Source organism: Rhyacophila brunnea, unplaced genomic scaffold (assembly GCF_057557595.1).
Source record: "Rhyacophila brunnea isolate RB1 unplaced genomic scaffold, BYU_Rbru_1.0 scaffold_19, whole genome shotgun sequence".
Taxonomy (NCBI): Eukaryota; Metazoa; Arthropoda; class Insecta; order Trichoptera; family Rhyacophilidae; genus Rhyacophila; species Rhyacophila brunnea.
Window position 1 is genome coordinate 20,656,055 of NW_028232848.1, and position 17,317 is coordinate 20,673,371.

Sequence of the window (17,317 nt, forward strand, 5' to 3'; positions counted from 1 at the left end):
GCCGAAAATAAGTAATACAACACAAACATAATACACCCCTCCAAAACAACTACCACGCAGAACCCTCGGAATAAGTAGATATCTAATAATTTTTCAGACAATTTGAAACTAAACATTAAAAGAGACGGTATTCAAAGTTTTCTTAATGGCCTATTGGTCTCCACAACGTTGTGGTTATATTAACCGATTCTTTTCCCATATGATACAGTTGTTTGTTATTCGCATTCGCCTAACTATTTTGTCCTTATAATGTATCACACTTTGAAAAAATAACATGTATTTCTTGTCACCCACTAACCTCGATAAATCCATGGTGATTTCAAGCATTTAGATTTTGTGCATTGTGTTGACACGTACTCCCACAGACCATACCTACTTGGACCTATTTGGGTACCAATGAGTGCTCAGTTTGATACTGCTGTTCTATGAATATAATAGGTATACTTAACAGTTGTATTGCATTGTAAGTAAATATCACGTTATACTTCAATTAGTAAAAAAATCTAACACAATATACAGTAAATGAATGAAAAATTACAAAAAAATGGTCATGATATTATTTTAGAAATACCCAATACAGGTCGATGGATTGGCAATACACTGGAATTTCGCTCAACAAGTGGATGTCCATTGAACAAGGACGATTTTCCATGGAATGGAATGCGGTCACAATATGTTCGCCGTAAATGAAGGTTTTTTTTATACAGATTCGTGATATATTAATATTTTGTAATTGTGATCATTGTCGTCACAATTCCAAAATAAAAGGATTTCTAAGAAGAATTGAATAAAGTAAAGATAGTTAAAAGCAAAGAGCAGCATGAGACACAAGGGAAACAAGAGCAAGGGTCGTGAATAACCTGATCTTTCTCAAGCCGAACAATAATTACATCTGCAACCTCGCCACTGACAACTGTAAAATTTAATTAGAAACAGAGGGATTTGTACGGCTGAAGGCACGTGCAATCTATGATTCAGGATGTGCATAATAAATTCCTGGAAGCCACACGATCTTAAGACCGTGAAAGATAATAATTATTTAACAGTGTGGAATAAAGTGGGAACAATAAATAAAATAGCAATTTATATACTTGACAGAAACTATATTATAGCAAAAGCAAGAAATTAGAAATACATAAAAAGGTTATTAAGCGGCTCGGTACTGAAATTTGGAAATACTAAAATAAATACAAGCAGCTAAGTTTGGAAAGAAACATTGGAAGATTAGTGAATCAAATAATAGTTTTAAAATACCCAAACTGGAACGATCAGAGGCTTCAAACACGGCGGCTGCAATCGTGCTCCGTTAAGTGACGTCCATGATAAATGTTGGGTAAACTCAAGCGGAGCACGACTATACTAGATGACAGTCAGAATCAAAAAGCAAAGTTGCTTGTTCCACACCTCGCGACCTGCGTTGTTGCCGGAAATTCCGTCAGCGACATCTGTCAAATCGCGTACGCTCCATCGACGTGACCATAGATAATAATCGGGGTTGCCAGCGGTATGAAAGTTAGTTATGTTCATTTTGAACATAACATTCGTTCACATTATATATTGTATTGGCATTTTTTAAATATGAAATACTCCTCATTTCTGCAAATATTTTATCATATTGCAACGATAATAAGCATCTTTAAATTTACAGCTTCGTGCTTTGGTCGATTAAGGGGGGACATGCTCAGCGTACGTCAAAATGGAGCTTTTATGCTATATTCAAAGCATGATCCTGGACATTCCTTAAACGTTGTAGATAATCTATTTACATAATTTTGAAGCCTTATTATCCTTTATATTTATTTTAAACATTTGATGACTGCATAAAGTATTTTTATTACATAAAATAGTATTTCTTTAAACCTCTTGCTCTAATGTTATAGAATATAGTCATATTTCAGTACGTCCATGTGAAGTGGTGTCAAGATTTATTATATTTATTAATTTTTAAAAGCATTTATAAAACCATTAGTAAAATTTATGTCGACATTATTATTGTGAAATATTTACAATAAAAAATTATATTGATAATCTCTGTGATCCCAAATTTGACAAGAAGGCATTTCATTATTCAAAAAATGGGCAAGATTTACACATTTAAAGATAATTTTAATGATACTGATTATAAGCTATGTCTTTGACCATTCAAATACGATAAACATTCTACGAATAATGATTGCTTTATAATAATTATTAACCTAAGAATAAGGTAGTATTTTTTTGAAAAAACGCCATTTCTATTGACATTTCCTCGTAGCTAAGCTACAACATAGGGCCGTAGCCATAAATTAACAAATGATAAATGAAGTAGGGAGTAAGATCATGTTAACGCGCGTGTTTTAACATGTACCTAACCGATTTTTTTAAAATGGTACATGCATAATACATAACACCATTTCACATGGACGTACTTAAATATGACTATATTCTAAAACATTAAAGTGAGAGGTTTAAAAGAATACTGTAATAAAAATACTTTATGCAGTCATCAAATGTTTAAAATAAATATAAAGGATAGTAAGGGTTCAAAATTATGTAAATAGATTATCTACAACGTTTAAGGAATATCCAGGATCATGCTTTGAAAATAGCATAAAAGCTCCATTTTGACATACGCTGAGCATGTGGGCCGTTAATACGGTGGTATCCAAAGAGCACCTCCCGTGAAGATGGCAGTTAGTGCAACTCGAAGCGAATGTCGATATGTGAACATAACCATACGTAAAGCGGGAGTAATAAGGTGAGATACGGTACGTACGAAGGTAAAAGAGTATCACGTCTGATGGTTAGCCCACCGACCGAGTACGTGGGTGAAAATAACTAGGCGTCGAGAAAGGTGGAAGAAGCAAAACATTGGCCATCTTGTAGTGGATCAAAACTGGCTGGTAACGATGATGATGAGATGATGATTAAAATATGTGAATTGTATATTATAATATAATTCAGTAACGATTAATTGTTTTAGTATCCGATAATAGTTTCCATATAAACAGAATTTCTCTATGTGGTTTAGTAATATTTAAACAAAATATTTTGCTTTACGTAAAACTGGAAATTCGACATTCTGTATTGGAAAATGTCGCGTGTCATCGCAGCTAACAGATACGCGATGGCGTATGAATTTTTTAAATTTTTCTCATCAATAATTTAGTCTAATGGAAATCACTTCTCCAATACACGGAGTAAATCTAGATAATGGATTATATTAGTTTATTCATCAATAATTTACCGTGAATTTCACCACTATTTGAATGGTGAAAAAGATAATTAAATTAATAACAAAATGTATTAATGAAGAGGGAGAAAATTATTCGTACATAATGAGCAAAGAATCCAGGATTATAATAGATACCTACTATCAATATTGATGGAGTAAAAAATACCCCTAAAGTTTTATCTTAACCACTGATTTTTGTTTTATATTTAATTGGACAATATTATAAAGTTAAACGATAGAAGATATCTATTATTGAAAATACATAATTTTGAAAACACTTCTGAGAAAATATATAACCAATGAAAAAATCTTTATTGAAAATATTACGACACCCAGCAAGAATCGAGCCTGCGTCTCTCGGGTTTCATGCCCACGCACATTGACTACAATACTATAATAGATATTCTATCTGATTGCGACAAATTTTAACTAATGGCTCTTACAATACTCTCTGAAGCGCTTTCCAAATTGAACCACTATTGGCGATCGGTTTTTATATTTTAAATCCAAGACTTGGAGTAACCCGTGATGTCGGTTAGTAATAACAAGTAATTAATACCTACTTTGATTTAAAATACAAAAGCCGATCGCCAATAGTAACTAAATTAAATCTTGTGAATTATTTGTTCAATAAAAAAATAGTTAATTACATATTATATCTATTATTTGTTAACGTATTTCTTCGACTACTATGTCTTTGTTTTTAAATGTCATGTTGTGTACAACTTAAATTTATAATGTACTAGCTGAAGTACCCGGCTTCGCACAGGATCGCTTCGTGGTTATATTTATCTTAAATATTTTAAAAATAATAAGAGGTAATTATTTTTTTAATATTAAAATATCTGTGTAATACAATATGGCAATATGAAAATAATTCTAATAGGAGTAAAGGTCAAACAAAAGAACACTAAATTAAAATCGAATCCAAAATATGCAAACGTTATTAATGTTATTAATATGCAGTAAAAAACCAACGAATAAAAGAAGATATAATGAAGAAGAAGAAGAAGATGGTTGTACAAATTCAGAAACCTTCGCGGGTGTTGGCACAACCACTGACGAAAGTGTCATCGCAATCGGATGAATGATATAGGGACCATACGAATAAAAGAAGATAGAATGAAGAAGAAGAAGAAGATGGTTGTACTAATTCAGAAACTTTTACGGGTGTTACCACAACAACTGATGAAGGTTTCACCGCAATCGGATGAATGGTATAGGAACCATACGAATAAAAGAAAATAGAATGAAGAAGAAGAAGAAGATGATGATTTTTCTAATTCAGAAACCTTCATGAGTGTGCATAAAACCACTTACCAAAATTTCATCGCAATCGGATGAATGGTATTTATTTATTTATTTATTTATAAAAAAAAGAGTATTACGGCATTACAGCTTTTGGCCAATGCGCCATAATACATAATACATACAAATATATAAAAATATCTTAATTACAAATAACAACTAATATGACAAGAAAGTGGAAAAGACAGCATGTGTAAATATTAAAGAAATATGATAATATATACAATTATAAATTTATCCTATTTAAAACGTCTACAAACATTATATAATAATTAATAAAAAACAAATCAACTTTTATGGTGCCATCAAATAAGCTAATTGCACGATACACAGCATCATGAAACATAACATCTGTCCTGCGACGAGGTATCTTGAAGACCGTGGAGCTGCGAGTGATATTGGTGGGAACATGAAAATTAATATTTGCTAGTATATGCGGATTGTAAATGAACCCACGAAGAAGTAAAAAGAAATGCTTTAAAAGAACAATCACTCTTCGAGTAGACAGGGATTGCATTGATAGCATACCCAGAAGAAAACGAGTCGGGAAATTCATTTTATTGTCATTATCATAAGGAAAGAACCCGTATGTTCTTAAGTAGAGAAATCTAAGAAATCTATTGTGGACTCGATCCAGCTTAATTGTGTGCATGAACCTATTAGGACTCCAAATAATGCTGGCATATTCAAGAATACTCAACACAAATGATACGTATAATGTACGTAGCACTCGGACATTTTCGAATGATTTTGAAACCCTCATAACAAAACCAAGCATTTTGCTAGATCTAGTACTGATGTTAAGAATATGCTGATTGAAAGTGAACTTTGTATCATACAATACTCCCAAATCTTTTATCTCCGTTATCCTACTCAATATTATACCAGACAATGTGTATGGGAACAATAAGGTGTGCCTTGAACGATTGAATGAAATAATATTACATTTGGAGGTAGCGAATTCAAGTTTATTTAAGATAGACCATTGCGAGATAGCATCTAGGTCAGACTGCAACATCGCACAGCATAATGGGGTTTCAATAGTTCGAAAAAGTTTAAGATCATCTGCGAATAGCAAACAAGAAGAATTGGTTATAACTTTGACAATATCATCAAAAAATATTAAAAACAAAATTGGGCCAAGATTTGAACCTTGAGGAACACCAGAGTTTGTTCTAAAAATCCGCGATTCATTCCCATGGTAATCAACAAATTGACGGCGATTTTTCAAATAAGAAGCAAAAAAACATATTATACTATATGACGCGCCAAATGTACAAAGCTTTTGTAATAAAATATCGTGATCAACACGATCAAATGCCTTGGAAATATCTGTGTACACAGAATCAACTTGAATTGACTTATCCATAGAATTTGAAATAAAATTATTATACACTATAAGATTTGTTACTGTGGACCGCCTAAGTCAAAAACCATGCTGCGAATCGGAGAGGCGAGAGTCTATTTGACGGCTGATGTTTATATGTAATATCGATTCAAATAATTTACATGGAGCCGAAAGAACTGCTATTGGCCTATAGTTAGAGATCTCTGATCTAGATCCCTTTTTATGAAGCGGCCTTAGGCGGGTTATTTTCCATGCATCAGGAAAAGTGCTGGATGCTATGATTAAATTAAATATATGTTTAAGCGGAAAGGATATATGTTCGTAACAGCCCTTAACCACATAAGGTGGCAAGCCATCTGGACCAAATGAACTTTTGGGAGACAAATTTGAAAACCCATATTCCATATCTTTCTCGTCAAAAGCTGAGATTTGAATATCTTGCGTTGCAGACGAAGGACCAGCAGAATCGGGGTCAAGTAGCGGTTCTATTGAGCTATAAAGTGATTCAAAATGCTTAGCAAATGCATCAGATATAACATGGTTCTCTATAGGATCATTATTCAACGTCATCATGGCATTGTCTTTTGTAGTACTACTGGAACTAAGCGAATGAATATATTTCCAAAAACAATTAGGATCTGAGACAATATTTCGACCAATCGACGTTAGATATGATTTGTGAGCCGAAGAGATGTCACACTTCAATGAGTTTCTAAGACAGGAAAATTTACTATAATCTGCAGTCCGTCTATGTTTTTTCCACAGTGCATGATAATATGCCTTTGACCTTAGATTATAAATAATTTCTGGCGTAAACCACTTAGGATATGAGTACTTCGGTAGATGAACGAGCCGGCGAGGGAAACAGGAGTCCAGACTATTATAAAATTTATTATAAAAAATAGCTAATGCCGTGTTTACATCAATTTGTTCATATAAAGAGGTCCAATCTGTAGTACTCAAAGAATTATATAGCGCTAAAAAATTTCCATTTGAAAAATTCCATTGCGGATTATGCCTATTCAGTGGAGGAATCGACGAATCATTTCTGTGCGATACATGCTTAAAAGATAAAATTGTGCAAGTAGAGGGATGATAGACATCTTCAGGAACGAGAGGCTCATCACACGCGCTGACCACCGTGCAACCAACGTTAGATAGCACCAAATCAAGCGTCCGACCGAGACTATTTTTCACAGAAGAAAATTGTTTTAAATTAAATAAATTATTAAAGCTGGTATAATCAGATTCAATTATACCAGCGGAATACAAATTAAAATCTCCCAAAATAATTAGTTTTTTGTTGGGCAGTACCAAATTTTCTATTATGTGAAAAAAGTCACTGTATGTAGTCGCTGAGCTGCCGGGAGGGAAGTATACAGCGGCCAAGTACAGTGAACAAAAGTTAAAATTAACTTTACACAAATTAAAATCAAAATCATATTCAGTTAAATTTGATCTGGTTGGATATAAAGTTTGTGTGGATAATGCTACCCCATTTCTAATTGCCAGCAAAACGCTCCCACCTCGTCTACCATTTCGACGGTCTGTTCTATGCACAGAATATTCACTTCCGAACAGCTCATTGGCCGATATGGTGTCGTCGAGCCATGTTTCGCTTAGAGCAATTATCGATGGTCGGGCACACAATATACCCTCTTTAAATGTATTTACTTTAGTTTTTAGGCCTCTTACATTTTGATATCTCGATAAATCTCGCATGACCGAGGTGCGGAAGTTGTTGAATGATGCTTATTATAAGCGAGTCATGCTGAGGATGGGTGAGGGATTTCAATTGAGTAGTCCGTCATTGATCGCTCCCTCTGCTCCGCATACAGGCGAGCCGGACATGTTGCACTATGGGTCGGGTGGTCATATGGCCGCTTGTGACGGCGGCAGGCAACGCATTTTGGTGAAGCTTCCTTCACGGGGCAGTCCGCACGGTCGTGGCCTGGTTCGGCACAGTAAGAACAGGTGACGTCTTTTGCCGAGCATGATTTGGCCATGTGCCCATATAAGTGGCATTTATTGCACTTGGTTACCCCTAGATAGTTCTGGAGTGGGAAAGAGTCCCACCCCATGTACAGTCTGTCATCTGCAATAAGAGCAGACCACACCGCGGCAGGTACATACGTGATATAATGGCATCTGCCAGTCCTGGGACCCGCCTTGTGGCTGAGGCATACGGCCTGGTAGGCCTCCTCAGATAGACCCGTTTGCTCTCTTGTAGAGTTGTAAATTGCTTCCCGAAGCTGGGGTTCTGTAGTGGAAGCCGGCATATTAAAAATAATAATGCGAGGCTGCTTTTTTCCTACAAGTTTAACACTCAGAGCAGTCTCTGAGGTCTCCAGAGCGCTGACGAGACGCTTGGCCTCGTCCTCAGAGCGAGGATGTACGATAACACCTCCGTTTCTGACGTTTCTAATTTCCGTTATTTGTACCCCAATATCCCTGGGGTTAAGGGACTTCTTGATGAGCTCTCTTGTCGTTTCCGATCGTTTTTCTCCTTCTCCCGTAGGGAAAAAGAGGACTCCAGGCCTTGGTGCTAGCGGCAACAGCGAAGGAAATGCTGACCCGGTGACAGCAGGTGCCGTGAATGGCGCCGCTGCCGGACGCTGCCGCCTTCCTAACGCAGTAGCCCAGGTGGTATCAATAGGGGGGGCAGTGATGGTAGGCTCCTTGTTGATTTGTAATGTGGCAGTTTTGAGAGTTTTCGTCTGCTCTCTTAAATCAGCAATGGCCAGGTTTTGATTTTCAATGCTTAATTGCCTATCACGAAGTTGAATCTGCAGGCCCTTAATCTCGCATTCCTGCGCTACGACTTTTATCTCCAGCTTGGCCATGCACAAATTCTGCCTTCCAACAGCCTCGGAAAGGCTTAGTAGGGCATTATGTAGCTTATCTTTAGAGTCAGCCCTAAGGGAGGAGTGCACTTCATGTAAGCACGTTTGTATGTCATCATAGATGACATTATTTTCAGGCTCGGTTGTGGTGTCCGATACTGCTGAATCTGTAACGACGTTGCAGTCGCTTTCGACATCCGACGTACTCGGGGGTGCAGGCTGGTGGCTTCTTTGTTTGGTTTTCTTTTGCTTTGGCTCTCTTTCTCCATCTTCAGCAGTAGAGGCCTTATCTTGTTGTGATTTGGGGCTCTTCGGCGAGCGTTCCTTTTTTGACCGCTCGCGTACGCGTGTTCCGATTCCTGAAGCAGTTTTTGCAGGGCCTGGAATGTCCGGTAGCGATTCCCCACGAGGAGGGGTCCGTTTGAGCGGCATATTACTATGCCTTTGCTGCCAATATGATTTAAATGTCTGAACGGTTGCTACCTTAGGATTTTGCAAGATCACTTAGTTTTACCGGAGTGTAGGTCATTATAACTAAACACAAAGTACGATATTATAAAGTATAGGAACGCATACGGGACAGACATACATACAGACAGACATACAGACCGACATACATTCATTTTTATATATTATTGTAGCCTATACTCTTCGCGCAAGTGCAAGCAATAAGATGACAAAGTTTTATCGCAATCGGATGAACGGTATGGCTGCGCATTAAATACGAACAAACAAACAAACAAACAAATATTAATTTTTATATATTAGATAGATAAAGTTCACTATAATAAATGTAAATAAATAAATTAATAAATTATTTTTATATACGGTTTTGTATGCAGCTTTATAGTCTACAAAAATGTGAAAAGAGTCAATAGCACGCTCGCTTATCTTCTCTAAGATTTATTTTTATGTACGTACTTGGTCTATAGTAGAACTTCCTCCAATGAAACCACATTGGTACAGTTAACATAATAAATCAGTATGTACTAAATTACGTCAACCAGTTGTATTCAACCTATTTGCCGTGGCCCCCGGGGGTGCCAAGATTAATACTTAGGGGCGTTTTAAGCATTTGGAAATTATTAATAATTAATAAATAACAAGCTCACCGTAAACTCAATCACTAGATTGATGTGCCTAGTTTGATTCCAAGATTTGAGAAACAGCGTTGAGAAAAGCGGGTTCACCCATACTACTAATAATTGGTATTTTGTTAGGGCGCCGGGGAAAATCTTAAGACATGAAGGTTGCCACGAGACGACATAGTTTTAAAACCACTGATATAAGCTAATATTGTGTATCCTATATTAAGTAGGGAATATAATTTCTATCGTGTGTAATAAAAGCGATATACGATTATCCTTGTATATTTTCACATTCGTTTTCAATTAACTAGTATAATACTTTATTGCAATCGCTTCGTAAACTCTCCGAAAGGATACGAACCCCAAATGTATGAATTATTTATGTAATCCCTTCCCTTATCCTTTAGAATTGGGTTAATAAGGCTTACATGATCACGTGATAGACAAAAAGCTCTCATGTACAACTTTTATCGTAAATTTGGTAAGCCCAGGATATAAATTTTATCGATTTTCAGTTTATTCGGATTACCCCACGGAATTATAATTATTCTAATAATGTTCTTATATTAAATATTTGTATGTAATTGGGTATTATAATAATTATTTATAAATGTACAGATTAGCAATTATTCACTAGTAATGTCGAATGAAAACGTGACCTAGTTGATAACATGTTTTTCTGGTATTGTGAAAGTTACGTGGGTGAAATTTAGGTAAGTTTAGTGAAATAATATTATCACGTTTATTTAATTCAACTGTGTATTGGACAGGTCATTCAGCGAATGTATAACCACTGGACAATGTCTATCATATTATGACAGGCATAATAATGGTCACAGAGCCTCCCTAATGCCGCGTTCTCACGTGGCGATTTTTGTCGTTCAACAGTGTGTTGAATGAATGAAAGTTGAAAGTCAATTGGTAAGCAGAAACCATATTTGAATTGAATGAATAATAATAATAAATAATTAAATAAATGAATTTACTGTTACCATATTTAGTAGGTGAATAGTATTACAAGCGCGTTACAGTATCTCAGGCATATGCATCTATTTTATACACAAGCCTGCTGTCGGGGGCTGTCTGCCGCTATCTGCAACTATCGAGGGTAGTTTGTCATATTTTTGTTAATTTATTTTATTTTGTTAACTGTCAATTCATGGTGGAACTGCATTGTATTATTGTTTTAATTTAATAAAATGCAACTTTTTTGTAGTACTTATTCCACTTTTAATCAAAAAGTTTGGACCGGTTTCGTCCGGCTCAGAGGGACATTTTCAACTCTAGTCTTTCAGTTGAAAACGTCCCTCTGAGGCGGACGAAACCGGTCCTAATTTATTGATTAAAATTGGAATAAGTACTACAAAAAATGCGTTTTATTAAATTAAAACAACAATAAAAAAGTAAAAATTACAACTAACTTATTGTAAAAATTATAATACTTACCCCGATACAAAAAAAAAGAAAAACTACTCTCGATAGCCGTCGATAGCAGTCTTGTGTATAGCATGGATTCGCAGGTCCAATAAAATTGGCAAGGAAAAATGAACAGCCATTTTTGTATTAAAAAATCTCTACTAATGGCCACGACATAATATGATACAATATGTTGTCTTCCATTTTATGATAAAAAAATATCGCTTAAATCTTTACATACATCGGCACATAAAGTAGAAACGTAACTAGGCATGTTGTTTGCTCGACATTCTTAATAATCGGATAGTTGAGTAGGTACGTGATGTCTTAAGGACAGGGTTACTGTAATTTAGATAGAAACGAGATATCAATGTAAAGAGGCAAGCGTATTTTAAATATTTTTTTATAAATTATTTTGGCAACATATTTATACAGTTTACAACTAAGGACTTGAAACAGTAATTCAATATTTAGTATACCGAGAGGGCTCAAGACACAGTTTTATAATCGTCCGTTTTCGTAAGATTCTGTTATTGTTGTCCTAAATAACTTTGATATTAAAAACATGTTCAGCCGAGTCAAATGATGTTTAGGATTTTCAAGCAAAAAGAAAAAAGTACTATTTACCAATTATAAGAGGAATTTTTTCTCGTATCACATGAGAAATACTTAATTTTATGTCAAATAGGATGCCTTTGTCAAGCTAATTCAATTATTCAAAGTATTACACAGTATTATTTATAGATAAATAAAATTACAATAAACACAATATAATAAAAACAAGATACATAGCAAAAGAGCCAAAAATATTGTGAATTTTAATAATTACGTCGAAGAATATGGAAAATATTTCAGAATATATTTTGGCATTGTTATAAAATCCAAATTTTGGCATTCATTAAAATACGCGATGATTTTTGCCTACTTTGTATAGTTTTATAAAAAGCTCATAGCGGGTATAATATAATGTAGATTAATGTAATCAAATAGTTAATAATTACAAGATAAAAAGAACTTTTTTAAATTTTCTGTTGAATCATATAAACTTGACTTTACTAGCTTAAACGATCAAAAGGTTTGTACTTGATAGAAATAAAACTGAAATGTCATTTTGACATGTCATATTGATTTCCATAGTAACGCACGTATATATTATTAATTTAGTTGCTAGGACCCCAGCCCCTAGCAACCAATAATGGAGTCGAAATAACTTTTCATACAAAACAGAATTAACTGAAAATGAATTCAATAATTCTACTTAAAGATGGCTAAAAGTATTAAAAAAATGCATTGGCATCGTTTTCTGATATATTTTTAAAGTTTCAAATGTCTAGCTAGTCGGAAAGTTAGTTAAAAATTGATTGCAAGATTTGTACCGGATAAAGAACCACCGGACGAGCTAAAAAAAACGTTGTAAAAATCGGAAACGATTATCAGGTCTGTCAGAAGGAATCAGAAAAGTATTGAAGTTTTATAATAATATCAAGTCAAAAGATATTTAAAGTTTGTAATTAAATGTTGTCGGTCAGTCGATTAACCGAAAATGTGCTCAAGTAACTGGTTAATCGATTACTGAATAATCGGGCTGACATATCTAAGCGCAACATGAGATCGTGTCGAAATCGTTCGCATAGGGAGTGTAATATATTATGAAACAGCTTATTTACGATTGAGTAATATTTTATTCAGTGTCGTTAGGTATTCGGATCGATACGCAGGAAAAAAATCCGACCAGAACAATAAAAAGTTACAGCATACACTAACTTACACTCGGGTATACAGTATATGGAGTAAAATTGGGGAAAAATGGAGCAAAAATTGTGTGCTATAATCACAATATTGTATATTGAAGAAATGTATATAGTATACAAATAAATTTGGTCAGTAAAACTTTAACACATGCAATTATTTCAATATCTGAAGTTTTGAAGCTTTTATTAAAATAATTGCAACACAACATTATTAGGTACTGTATTTAAGCACTCAGTTTTGTTGGCATATAGTACAAGAATCAGGATAATTTTGTCATATTTTAAAAATATAAGTTATTTACTGCATTTTTAACATGTCCCATCCTAATAAAATAAATATGAGTACACAGACTAGAGGTTTTTATTAACAGAATTTAGTTTTTACGAGGAATGGATGTTAGCCACTTGTTCAATCTATAAGGTTCATACTCTGACTCCAAACACACATTGAAAAACAATATAAGTATTCTCCAGAACCAGCATTCAAACCTGGCATCAACATTTTTTTTAAGAAACCAAAACATTGTGGACATGACAAATCTAAATTCAAGACGTTTACAACATGAGATTTACATTATAACAAATATTACCCTAACAAGAGAGAAGAAAAGAATATTATTATAATAATAATGTATAATAATTATAATAATAAAACATAAGTGTAATTATTTATTTATTATTTAAGAATACAAAACATTGCGGACATAACAAATCTAAATTCAAGACGTACACAATATGAGATTTACATTATGAGTCAAATATTACCCTCACAAGAGAGAAGAGAAAACAGAAAAAAAAATATAATAATAATAATAACAAAAATAAAATAAAATCAAAACATACTTAAGGGGGGACATGCTCGTCGAAGGTCAAAATTGAGTTTTTATTGTATTTTCAAACCATGATCCTGGACACTCCTTAAACGTTGTAGATAATCTATTTATATAATTTTGAAGCCTTACTATCCTTTATAGTTATTTTAAACATTTGATGACTGCATGAAGTATTTTTGTTACATAAAATAGTATTCTTTTAAACCTCTCGCTCTAATGTTTTAGAATATAGTCATATTTCGGTACATAACTGTGCAGTGGTGTTAAGATTTTTTACATTTATTAATTTTTAAACGCATTTATAAAACCATTAGTATAATTTATTACGAGATAATTTTTGTAAAATATTCACGATAAAAAATTATTTTGATAATCTCTGTGATCCCAAATTTGACAAGAATTAGGCATTTTATTATTCAAAAAATCGGCAAGATTAACACATTTGAAGATGATTCTAAAGATATTTATTATAAGCTATGTCTTTGACCATTCAAGTGTGATAAAAATCTTATGAATAATGATTGCTTTATAATAATTATTGACCTAAGAATAAGGTAGTGTTTTTTTGAAATACGCCATTTCTTTTGTCATTCCCTAGTAGTTAAGCTACAACATACGGCCGTAGCCATAAAATGACAAACTATAATTAAAGTAGGGAGTAAAATTATGTTAACGCGCGTGTTTGAACATGTACCTAACCGAATTTTTTTTTATTTTTTTTTAAACGGTACATGTTCAAACACGCGCGTCAATATCATTTTACTCTTTACTTCAATTATAGTTTGTCAATTTATGGCTACGGCCGTATGTTGTAGCTTAACCACTGGGGAATGACAAAAGAAATGGCGTATTTCAAAAAAACACTACCTTATTCTTAGGTCAATAATTATTATAAAGCAATCATTATTCATAGGATTTTTATCACACTTGAATGGTCAAAGACATAGCTTATAATAAATATCTTTAGAATCATCTTCAAATGTGTTAATCTTGCCGATTTTTTGAATAATAAAATGCCTAATTCTTGTCAAATTTGGGATCACAGAGATTATCAAAATAATTTTTTATCGTGAATATTTTACAAAAATTATCTCGTAATAAATTATGCTAATGGTTTTATAAATGCGTTTAAAAATTAATAAATGTAAAAAATCTTAGCACCACTGCACAGTTATGTACCGAAATATGACTATATTCTAAAACATTAGAGCGAGAGGTTTAAAAGAATACTATTTTATGTAACAAAAATACTTCATGCAGTCATCAAATGTTTAAAATAACTATAAAGGATAATAAGGCTTCAAAAGTATATAAATAGATCATCTACAACGTTTAAGGAGTGTCCAGGATCATGGTTTGAATATACAATAAAAACTCAATTTTGACCTTCGACGAGCATGTCCCCCCTTAAGTACAATTTAATACAGAAAAATAAAATTTTTGAAAACAAAAAACATACAATTTTATACAGAAAAATAAAGTTTCAAAAACAAAATGCAAAGTACATAAAAATACAGAAAAATAAAATTTCGAATACAAAATACATAGCACGTCACCGAAAATGTCTACGTCTTTGGGGAGCGCATTGACTAGTCTTGCACCCCTCGCTAATGGTGGCTGATAGGCTTCATCCTATCATGGATGCGATCGCGTAGGTAATTGAAAGGCGCATGTAAATTCAAATTCATTATGACACCAGGATTGGAAACCATCCCTCGCGATAACAGGTAAAAGTTTTTCAAGCCGACGCGTAAGCAACTTGGCCATTGTGAGCGTACTGTTAAGAAATTATTATTGTGGACAGTCTTACCATAATACAATATCGTAAGTGAAGTTGAAAAGGGCACCAGAGACAATATTATATGGAAATAATATTTTTATTTGGAATTATAGAAAATTTAAAATTTCTCCTTCTGTAAAATAGGGGCTCGCTCGCTCTCGAGCCAATATCTTATCTTAAATTACCCTTAGGATATGCCAAAACATCATGCGAAATTGTATGCTTTTACACAAAAGTGCATAATTTTCGTGATTTTCCGACTAATGCGGCCGGATATATTATTTTAATTAATTTTGCTGTTGGACATAAATCATATATTTCATATTATCAATATCTTTAGACTATATCGATATTGCAACTGTCTTTCGATTTCAACCCAATTTTACTAAAGGAATTAGCTACGTTTGATAGTCACAGAACTAACAATTAATTATGGTGGAAAAATACATACTCGGAATTAGGGAATCCAATCCCGAGCCAAAATTCTGATCCCGGGATTTCGGGATTACAATTTGACAATCCCGGGATTGGCATTTCTTTCCATTGGTAATATAAAATTTTTATATTTACAATAATTAACATTGATAAAATCGGTCAAAAAGAAATCTTGTATAATTTATACTATTTAAGATATTTATTGTTAATATTGTATACGTTTAATCTTGGAAATACATAAGTTTAATGGAGTAAATAATATCGTAATATAAAATAATAATGTGAATTTAATATGAGATTGCTGTTTCTGATAGTAAAAACTTAATGAATGGGTTAGCGAGGTTCAAAATAGTAAAGCAAATCATGGTGTACTTATGGCCTTTCCGCTTCATAAATCTAATTAGTCAGCCAAATATGAAACTGCCGTAAAACGTATGAGATCACAGTGGAATTACTTTATTAATAGTGCGAAGCATTGTTTTTTTCAAATGTTTCTCATTTTTATTAATTTATGTGAAAAAATAAAATGAATCGGCAACTTACACATGGGTATAAATAAACTTTATTCAAACTCAGTTTATTTCTAATGTAGTTATTTGTTATAAAAAGTATTTTTTTCTGTTATATTTCGTTTTTATTTCATTTTCCATAAAATTGATAAAAAAAATCAATCCCGAAAGTTTCGGGATTATGTTTATCAATCCCGGGATTCATAGGTATCGAAAATAGCTCGAGATCCCGGGATTGGAATCCCTACTCGGTATACTGTTATATAATTTTTGTAATAATAGTGGATGTAGGTGACTTTTTATAATATATATTTTCGACATAATACCTATTTATAAAAGTGTCAAGTATTTTTTTCGAATTATTTACAATGCAATTTGAAGCATATTACTATTTCCCGATATTTTTTTCGTATTACTGGAAATCGATATTGTTCGAAAATAAACCGACCTCGTGCGCTTATTTCTTCTTAAGTTGTCGGTCATTTTGAGAAAGGGGTGATCTTGCCGGAAGCCAGGGGATGATATTAATGAAATTTAACCGCTCGGATGGAGTTCAGGACACGCTGTAAGTGACGGGGTCAGCGCTCGGGGTTAAGGGTGGGTTATATCATATTACTGACATGGAGATTTCAAGTTTGGGAGAGTTTAATAAACAAAAAATGAAAACTTTACAATATAATTTTAGATATAAGTAGTGCCTTCTTTTAAAGGTCGAGAGCTAGAACAACCTGTTCCAATGATTAGTATTTATGACTGCAAAGTATACTAATACTAGGATACTAACATAGGCTT